This window comes from Ochotona curzoniae, unplaced genomic scaffold (assembly GCF_017591425.1).
Source record: "Ochotona curzoniae isolate NIBS_2020 unplaced genomic scaffold, NIBS_Ocur_1.0 contig_3819, whole genome shotgun sequence".
NCBI classification, from domain to species: Eukaryota; Metazoa; Chordata; class Mammalia; order Lagomorpha; family Ochotonidae; genus Ochotona; species Ochotona curzoniae.
Window position 1 is genome coordinate 37,975,618 of NW_024466004.1, and position 10,559 is coordinate 37,986,176.

The window sequence follows — 10,559 nt, forward strand, 5'->3', positions numbered from 1 at the left end:
ATACTAGGGTGAAAAGGTTGCTAGTTGTGAGCCAGCCCCGTCGCGCCGCACTCAGTCCGACAGGGCCTCGGGGTGCACCCTGCTTTTTGCCTCAGTCACCACTCTGAGTCTCCCCCAGAGAGCAAACGTGAAAAGCTGACAAGTCCGTTTGGCAGAGGAAGGAAGCCGAGGTCCGAGGCAGCGAAGCAGCTCCCCCGGGGTCACACACCTGAAATGCGTGGCTATTTTATGTCTCTGTACCGAATTAGTTAATAATGAACGCAAGAGAAAGATGAATTTGGTGAGTGTCTTGAATATCCAAACGACATACTAAAAAAATGTCAGAAGCAGTGTTTTCAGAAAAGAGCACGAGCTGACTCTATGTGAATGTGTGCCCATAGCACTGGAACATACCAGCTTCAGAACCCAGGGCTCTCCCGCGGTCTTCCTTCCATGTTCCTGGCTTGTCTCCCTTGGTAGCTGAGCCCACGCCCACTACAGGAGCTTCTCTGATTCTCGGGTGGCTGTTTTTTTTTTCCTCTGGCTCAGGACAATGACCCATAGAAAGTACATAGTTGGTGTTTATTGCCTAAATGACATTTATTAATATATTTGGCAGTCTTTTTAGAAAATTAGAATGAAGATCAAACTCCAAATGAAACGTTACTGGGGAAAAATAGTTTTCTCTAACAAGAACCTAAATTATTAAGTATTGTTCTTGACTGGGCATTATGTCTTTTGTTTTTTAAAATATTGCTCTGTACTGTGCAGTGTACATATTCATGTTCTCCTAGTTAAACAGAAAACGAACAGAGCAAAAGAACACAAAAAGAAAAGTAAAAATTCCTTGCCACGTCTTTTGAGAGTCCTCTCCCCAGCTCTACTTTGCAGCATTGAAGACTGCTAACAGTTTTAAAAAGTTTCTTGGTATACATCCGTCTCTTGGTATCTTTTTTTCCCCATGCACAGATGCGTATACTTTTGTACAATTAGATTTTCCTTCTTAAAAATACTAGACATCTTTCCGTATCACTTCAGGGAGATTCTCCTTTACAGTCTGCGTAGTACTCAGCTGCATGTTTCATGCTGCGTTATCAATTTCCAGTTTTTATTCTTTCAAATATTGCTAAAATGAACTATAAGTATAGTGGGATTACGAGAACATATCTGCATTATGAGTTCTAGAAGGGAACCGGAGGTAATCTGCACTTAAATTTGTGCTGGATAGTGCTTAGCCTCCCCTCCAGCCCCACGAAAAGGTTGTGTTATGGTTTTACTTTGAAATATGTTTTTCTAATTGAAAAACATAAGTGTGGAGTGGCAATCATTGGCAGCGGAGAACTTGAGTCAGCTTAAACGTCTGGAGGAAAAAAGCTTATTGTTTTTAAGATTTATTTATTTTTATTGGAAAGTTAGATATACAGAGGAAGGAGACAGAGAGGAAGAACTTCCGTCTGATGATTCACTCCCCAAGCAGCCACAACAGCTGGAGCTGAGCCGATCCGAAGCCAGGAGCTAGGAGTTCTTCTGAGTCTCCCATGCGGGTGCAGGGTCCCAAGGCTTTTGGCCATCCCCGTCTGCTTTCCCAGGCCACAAGCAGGGAGCTGGATGGGAAGCAGGGCCACCAGGATTAGAACCGGTGCCCATATGGGATCCTGGCATGTTCAAGGCGAGGACTTTAACCACTAGGCTATCGTGCTGTGCCCAGGACTGTCTGTATTTTGAGTGCTCACTTGCCCATGTGGATTAAATTTTTCCCATATTACTTTTGATTCACTAATAACCAACTAATAATAATAACTAACAAAAGCAATGCAAAAAAATTTAGAGCATACCTGATTATTGAGAGCACTACCAGCCAGTGAACACAGACAATGATGATGAAACCAGTACACATCTCTCAAAATGTGTTTCTTGGCAAGAAGCAAAGTTGAAGTGAGGGATGAAGCCATCAGCCATTACTCTCACATTTAAAACATTCAAGCAAATATTAGAAATGGTTAGTAATAACCGTGCAAATTCACTGCTACAATTACAAGTGTCCTTAAAGAATTTTGTTGTGTGTCTGCCGTGTGTTTTAAAGAAAGATAATATAAATATACAACATTCTTTGACCTTCTGAAAGAAGATAGTTTAATAAGAAATGTATACTCACCTTTTGACAGGATTTGAAATTAGTTCAGTCATTGAGATGAGATCTTCTGAGGGATGTCACTGTATTTTTGTTCATGGAAATGGAAGGCTGGGAAGAGAACAACAGGTTGTATGTAGCTAGGGTCTTTTTAAAGATTAGTTTGTTTTTATTTGAAAGGCTTAGTTACACAGAAGGAGAGAGAGAGAGATCGTTGATCCGCTGATTCACTCCCCAAATGGCCACAATGGCCAAAGTCGAGCCAATCTAAATGCTGGAGCCAGGAGCTTCTTCCAAGACTCCCATGTGGGTGCAGGGACCCAAGGGCTTGAGGTATCCTCTAACACTTTTCCAGGCCATAAGCAAGGAGCTGGATTGGAAGTTGAGCAACCAGGACTCAAACTGGTGTCCTAATGGGATGCCTATGTCATGCCTATCCCTATTGAGCCACAGCACTGGCCCTGGTTAGGATATTGTATTCATTCGATTATGTAATGTTTAAAACAATTCTGATATGTATTTTATTTTAAAAGTTAACTTATGTATCTATTTTAAGATTTATTATTTGGGAACAGTGTGGCAACTCAACTGGCCAATCTTTCACCTGCAAGTTCCAGCATTACATATGGGTGATGGTTTGTGTCCCAGATGCTCCATTTCTTATCCGGCTCCCTGCCTGTTGCCTGGGAAGGCAGTAGAGGATGATCCAAAGCCTTTTGACTCTGTACCCACGTGTGAGACCTGGAAGAGGCTTTTAGCTCCTGGCTTCAGATCAGCTGAACTCCTACTGTTGTGGCCATCTGGGGAATGAACTAGTGGATGGAAGATCTTTCTCTGTGTGTCTGTCCTTTTCTCTGTAAATCTGCCTTTCCAATAAAAAATCTTTTAAGCAAACACATTTATTTATTTTTGCTTGAAAAGCAAAATTATATATAGAGAGAGCGGGAAACAGAGAGATCTTCCTGTCTGTTGGTATACTTTCCAAATGGCCACAACAGCCACAGCTGGGCCGTTGGGAAGCCAAAAACCAGGAGCTTCTTCGAAGTCTCACACTTAGTTCTAGGGGCCCAAGGACTTGGGCCATCTTCTGCTGTTTTCCCAGGTGCATTAACAGGAGCTTGATTGGAAATGGAATGGCTGGAACATGAACAAGCACCCAAATGAGATGTCAGTGCCCCAAGTGGAGGCTTAGTCTACAGTCCTATGATGGTTCCTTATATGTAATTTTTTCCTGATATGCATTTAAAAAATATTTATTTTTATTGCAAAGTCAGATATAAAGAGAGGAGGAAAGACAGAGAGAAAGATCTTCTACCTGATGGTTCACTTCCCAAGTGAGCACAGCGGCTGGAGCTGTGCTGATCTGAAGCCAGGAGCCAGGAACTTCCTTCAGGTCTCCCATGTCTGTGCAGAGTCCTAAGGCTTTGGGCCGACCTCAACTGTTTTCCCAGGCCACAGGCAAGGAGCTAGAGCTGCCAGGATTAGAACCGGCGCTCATGGGATCCTGGCACGTTCCAGGTGAGGACTTTAGCCGCTAGGCCACAGTGCTGGGCCCCTGATACATATTTTTAACACATGTATTTAGAAATGAGAACAATGAGGCATGGTGGTTTCAGCTAACTAATAATATTCCTAAGTGTTTCTGACCCCAAACTTGATCATGTCACCAGGGCATGAGATTGGTGTACCAAAGGAAATGATAGGATGTGATGATGAATTGTGATCAGAGACACAGTGGGCGGCCAAGAGAATGGCAGCTCCTTTGACTGGAAGGTGACATCAGGAGTTACTGCTTTGGGGGCAGGAAAAAAATGATTCAGGTGTGTTTGTGTTAGATTTTGGGTTGGAACATTTATTGTGGGTCATCAGGAATGTGGATGTGAAGCTCAAGAACAAAGTTATGGTTAAAGAAGAACCTTTCAATAATCACTAATGCAGAGTGGATGAGCAGATGGTTATGGAGAGAAAAGGAAAAAAGGGCCAAGAGTCGTGTCCTAGAGTTGGTAGCACTGTGTGTGCAGGTGGCCTGCAACAGACTAGCTTGGAAAGCACAATGTGCCTAATGTAAGAATCTGAATGTATAAACAATGCAGAAGAAAGAAGTGCACTGCAACAGTGTTTGATTAAATCACAGGGATAACATATATTAAATTAAGCATTGTAAGTATAGTTAATTTATTCCAAAACACAAAAATTTATTTTAGGAAAGAATGCTATCTTTTGTTATGTAAAGGTTTTCTTCTTCTTCTTTTTCTGAGTGTTTCAACTAGATAGTAAATTGTCAATTTGATGGTAGGACAAACAACTGATCATCTTACCATTATTCTAGAAAGTAGTAAAGTTAAAGAACTGATGGGGCAGACAATATGGCACAGTAGATTAAACTGTTGCATAGGATACATATATCCCTTTACAGAGTTTAGGTAAGAGTCTGGCTATTCTGCTTCTGCAGCTTCCTGAAATACATCCTGGGAGGTAACAGGTGGTGGCTCAAGTGCTTGCGCCCCTGGCAGCCAAGGTGAAGACCCAGATGGGGCTTCTGCCCAGGCCTGGCTGTTGAGAGCATTTGCAGAGTGAGTCAGTAGATGAAGATTTCTCTCTAGCTCTCCCTCTTTCTCTGTTGTTCTGTGTTCCAAGTAAATACAAATACATAAAAATTAAAAACATAAAAGAGTTGAATTAGAGAAGATACCTTATGCATGTAGTGACATTTAGGAGGCAGTTTGAAATATGAGTCTGAAGTTCAAAGGAGAAGTTAGGGCTTGAATGTCATTGGCATGAGTCGGGAATTTAAAACATGACACGAGTGACCTCATCCATGAGGGAAGAGTATAAATAGAGACGACGAAAAAAGTCCGGGACACAACCATGACACATACCAAACTTCAGAGTATCAGTGGAGGAGGAAGAGCTAGCAATGACTCCTTGATGTTTTAGAAATGATATGAACAATCAGGAATAGGTCAGTTGAGTATTTCTGGAAGGTCAAGTAAGATAACAGAAGTGATAATTGGGTCTGGCAAGATGAAGATCATTCATGCCCTGTTAAGTGTAGTTTTAAAGGAATAGCAATGGAAATTCACTTGAATGGGACTGAAGTATAGATGAGGTGAGAAGACAGAAACAGGTGAATAGGCAGAGAAGGCTGGAGGGTCAAGAGACTGCTTTTGTATATGCAAGATACTAGTGCATGCATATATGTTCATGAAAATGATTGTGCAGAGGAGAAGGTATATGTCAGGAAGAGGAGGCAAAAGTTATTGGAGCCAAATCCTTTAGAAGACAAGAGAAAATCCTTTCCAGAATATGAATGGAAATCTTTCCCCGGAGAAGATTCACTTTATCTGTTCTGTTAAAGCAAATGAAAGTAAAGCCATTGGGAGTCAGTGATATGCAGCCTGTCCACCCTTGCACAGCTGCATTAGAGTATGTCTTGGATCTGGAACCTTCTCTTAAATGGGTATGAGGGGCCCTCAAGCTTAGGCTGGGCAAATTGCTTTGTTTGGGAATACTTTCCTCTGTTCTAGGCTTGATATGTGCTTCTTTGTCCTGCGTAAAGCTTGTGCATCATATGGCACCTGGTCCATATGCTATGTCAGTGGGAAGGAAAAAGTTTCCTTTGGCCACAGCACAGGAGGGATGCATACAAATCGTCACCCTGTACCAGCTGCAAGGCAAGACCTATTGGCCATAGCTTCAAAAATTTCACTATTGAAGCCAATCTTCTGTGTGCTTTCTTTGCAAGAATAAGTGTTCTTTCTTTCTTTTTCCTTTTTAAAGATTTATTTATTTTTGTTGGAAAGACAGATCTACAAAGAGGAGGAGGAGAGAGAGAAAGATTTTTCATCTGCTGGTTCACTCTCAAGTGGCTGCAACAACCTGGGCTGAGCAGATTTGAAGTCAGGAGTCAGTAGTGTCTTCTGAGTCTTCCACATGGGTGCAGGATCTCAAGGCTCTGGGCCATGCTTTCCTGGGCCATAAGTAGGAAGCTGGATGGAAAGTGGAGCAGTCAGGACATCAAATGGTACCCATATGGGATCCTAGAGGTTGCAAGGTGAGGATTTAGCCACTAGGCCAATCCGCTGGGCCCAAGAATAAGTCTCTTTGTTTCATCTATTGCCTTCATGACTTGTTTCTTTCTTGGTCTACTGTAACATTTGCAAACTACTGGCTAACATCTTGGGATTTTTGCTTTTGGTTGTAGGTAACATTTTGACACAACCATTATGAGTTACTATACTAAGATGGAGATACAGGATTTGTCCAATCTTTTCAGTGTGGTGCTAATTTACTGAGGGGATGATAGGCTGACTGGAATGTTGGCTTCCCCTTGGCTGCACATAGAACAGACAGATTTTAAGTACAGACATTCTCCCTGTCAAGAGGGATAAACTGGTGTAATTAAAGAGGGTGGAAGTGCAAAACCTGGCCCCTAAAATATACAGGAAATCAATACCCTGGCTTCTGGCCATTCTTATACTCTCCCATACTATCTACCAGTTCCTTAGGCTGGTAGATTATAAAATACAAGTAAGACCAGTCTCCACTGCTCACAAAAACACTGACCATGCTGCTGAAAATGAAACTGCCATGGGTTCCTTGTCTTAGAGTGAAATATGAAAACTGAAACCTTTGGGTAGAACAGAGGGGACTACTATGGCTCAGATGGTCACCTGTTTGATGAGGGGCTTTGCAGACTCAAAGGTCTCAGGTTGGTTGATACAGACTAAGGAAGCCAACCAGAGACTGCACTGTGCCATGTGTTTTTTGCTTGCTTTGAACAGCACAACTAATAGAACAGGCGGAGATGATCCCTGCTGTTCTTGGTGCAGGTTGAAAAGAGCATGAGAGTGCTATTCCCAACCACTGAGAACTTCCCTAAGGCTAAGATTGCCTGGAAAACTGTTCACAAGGCCATAACTGCTCCTCAAGTAAAAGTCATGTAAACCTGCCAATATGATCTAACTCATAGGGACATGGATGGCACAGTCTTGAAGGGAACCTCATTATCCTGAAAAGGTTATGGAGAGGAGACAATGAAATAAATCCACAATGTCCTGTTTTTGCATAAAAATAAAATGGCTTCAATGGTTTCTAACAACTTCTGTTGAGCATAAATTCGACATAGAAGAGAAATCCAATAATGGAAAGTAATACACCCAAATGGAAGTAGAAACCTAAGGGATGACAAAAAGGAAGAAAACAAACAAACAAACAAACAAACAACAGAAAAAGAGCTGACCTAGAGACTATATGGCTTTCATTGTTACATCAAGAGATAGACAAGGCAGGGACTTTGACTTCTCTAATCCTTAAACAGGACAATGAAGAAGACAATTCTGTTTTTGTTTTAAAGATTTATTTATGTTTAGAAGTACTCTAACCAATTTTGCTTATTTTACAGATACCTGTGGTTCTGCAGTTTACAGCAGCTTGAAAAATTATCCAGGTAGGCTTGATTTTTGTGTCCCTTTCTGTAAGTTCTTAATTTTGCTGTGCAACATTGGTAAAAAAAATGTATATAAAGTGATCTCTGTTGTTATTTCCTATTGTGAGCATTATAAATTATAAGCTCCTGTGTAAAACCTTGCTCCTGATTCCCTAGGATAAATGTCACAATCCAGCAATGGTTAGTGCTCAGCTGTGAGACCTCAGGGGCTGTTTTGAAGATGATGGCACCATATTAAGGTTGAAACTGATGGCTGTGGAGTCAATTGTGTTTTTGAGGTTGAATCTCACCTGTGATGAATTTTTTTATGTACTGTCATGACTTGATTTTTTTTTCATATGCCAATGTATTAGTAGGCTTATTGGATTTATTTTTAGAGAGCAAGGTGGTTAATTTCTTTGCTTTTTAGATTAAGTTGGTTCAGCTATGGTGTTATTTAGTAGCTATCTTCTGTGTCATGTCCCATGGTTAAATGTCATTGTTATAATTAGTTTTTGTAATCATATTGTAAGCTCAAACTTGGGCTATACATATATCTTTTGTATTTTGTACATTTGGTTACTTAGACATTGGGAGTCTCAATTGGATTCAGTCATATATGTCTGTTTTGAAGATTAAATAGATTTGACAACTATGGTCTATTTCGGGTTACATAGTTTAATTTAAAACTGTGTTAAATTGATTCTTTGCATTAATTTCATTTTACATTAGTTTGAAGTAAATTGTTTAAGTTTTGAATTCTGGAATTTGGACATCTACTATAATTTATAATATAACTACTGTGAAATAGTTCAGTGAAGATGATAAGAAAAACAAAAAATACCAGAAAAATTTATTTATTTTTACTTGAAAATCTGAGATAGATAAAGACAAAGAAAGAGGGAATGCCCCCTGCTGATTCAGTCTCCAAAGGACTGCAATTGCAATGACTGGGCTGATCCAAAGCTGGGAGCCAGGAAATTCTTCCAGGTCTCCCATGTGTGTAGAGGAGTCCAAGGCCTTGGACCATCTTCCACTGCTTTCCCAGGCCACAAGGAGGGAGTGGGATGGGAACTGGAGCAGTGAGACTGGCACTGACACCCATATAGGATACTGGCACCACAGGCAGAACATTAGCTTACTAGTCCATTGTGCAGGCCCCCAAAGACAATTCAGATTATGAAAATGTAAATCAGATGAAGAGGATGATTCCTTGAGCACAAGTTATCCCAACTTTATGCCTTCAACAAAATAATTGATGGATGCTGCTGATGTGATGACTGAATTGGCTAATCTTCTACCTATAAGCCCTGTCATCCCATATGGGCCCTAGTTTGTGACCCAGTTGCTGCACTTTCTATCTGGATCCCTGCTTATAACCTGGAAGAGCAGTGGAGAAAGTCCCAAAGGCTTGGTACCCTGAACCTGTGTGGGAGGCTTGGAAGAAGCTCCTGGCTTCTGGCTTCAGATCTGTTCACCTTTGGCTATTAAGCCAGTTAGGAAGTGAACCAGCAGATGGAAGATCTTTCTCACTCCTTCTGTCTGTAAATCTAGCTTTCAACAAAATAAGTCTTTTTTTTTCTTCCTTTTTTTTAGGAAACAGTTGAGGGCAACCAAGTTTTTTTTTTTATATATTTATTTTATTTTTTTATTGGAAAGGCAGATTTACAGAGAGAGAAGAGACAAAAAGAAAGATCTTCCATCTTCTGGTTGACTCCCCAAATGGCCACAATGGCCAGAGCTGAGCAGATCTGAAACCAGGAATCAGGAGCTTCTTCTGGGTCTCCCATGTAGGTGCAGGTTCCCAAGACCTTGGGTCATCCTCGACTGCTTTCCCAGGCTACAATCAGGGAGAAGGTTGTGAAGTAGAACAGTCAGGACATGAACTGGTGCCCATCTGGGAAATCATGCTTGGAGTCAATGTGCAAGCCTACCAATCAAGATTTTAAAGTTTGCAATGGGAGCTGGTAAACCTACATTCTTGCTAAGATCAAAATGAAACAAAACAAAAATTTGCAATTTTGGGTCTGGTACAATGGCTCAATTGGCTAATCCTGCTTTTTTAAAAAAATGAATTAATTAAATTTTTTGTATCATTTTTGACAGCTAATCCTGTTTTGAAAGTCTAGGATCTCATATGACCTCCAGTTCATGTCTTGGCTGCTCCACTTCACATTCAGCTCCCTGCTTATGGCCTGGGAAAGCAATAAATGATGATCTAAGGCCTTGGGATCCTTACCTTCATAGGAGACTCAGAAGAAGCTCCTGATTCCTGGTTTCAGATAGGTTCAGCTCTGGTCATTGCATCCATTTGAGAAGTGAACCAGTGGGTGGAGGATCTTTGTCTCTGTAAATTTGACTTTCCAATAAAAATAAATAAATCTTTAAAAAAATTTGCTGTCTCTAATATGGCTTGTAGTGGAGTCATATGCCCTATGCAAAGAGCTTTTAGATCTTTCTGGGTGCTGAAGTTTCTTATTATCATGATTGTTGAAAGTGTTTTAATAAGTGACATTTTGGCTACTTGTGTCACCTCTGTCACCTTAAGGGATATACCTTCCCACACGAGAGGATCAAGCTATAACAGTGGAGTATGTCTACTGTTTTATATACCATTTATAATATGCAAGTCCTGCAGGTTATTCAACAGAAGCAGTACTGCTTGTCAAGAAAGGAAAAGCCACATGACCCTGTTGATACAGAACCTGCTCTGCACAGGAATGTTATGTATCTTTAGGTTGCAGTTAAACAGGTCAAACTGGACTTTTAAAAAATCTTGGAATTGGAGATTGATAGTATACTGCTGACTATTAAATGTGTAGGGGTTACCCAGGGCTCTTGTAGTACTTAATATTGTTGTCACTGAGATAGTGGCAGCCTGTATAGGAAGTTAAAGTATTATTTACGGACTTGGTTAGTGTTTTGTTCTTTATTTTGAAGGACAAAAATCAAGACCAATTTGGGCATGCGCGTATGTGTGTGTTTAAAGATTTATTTTTGTTTTATTGGAAATGAAGATTT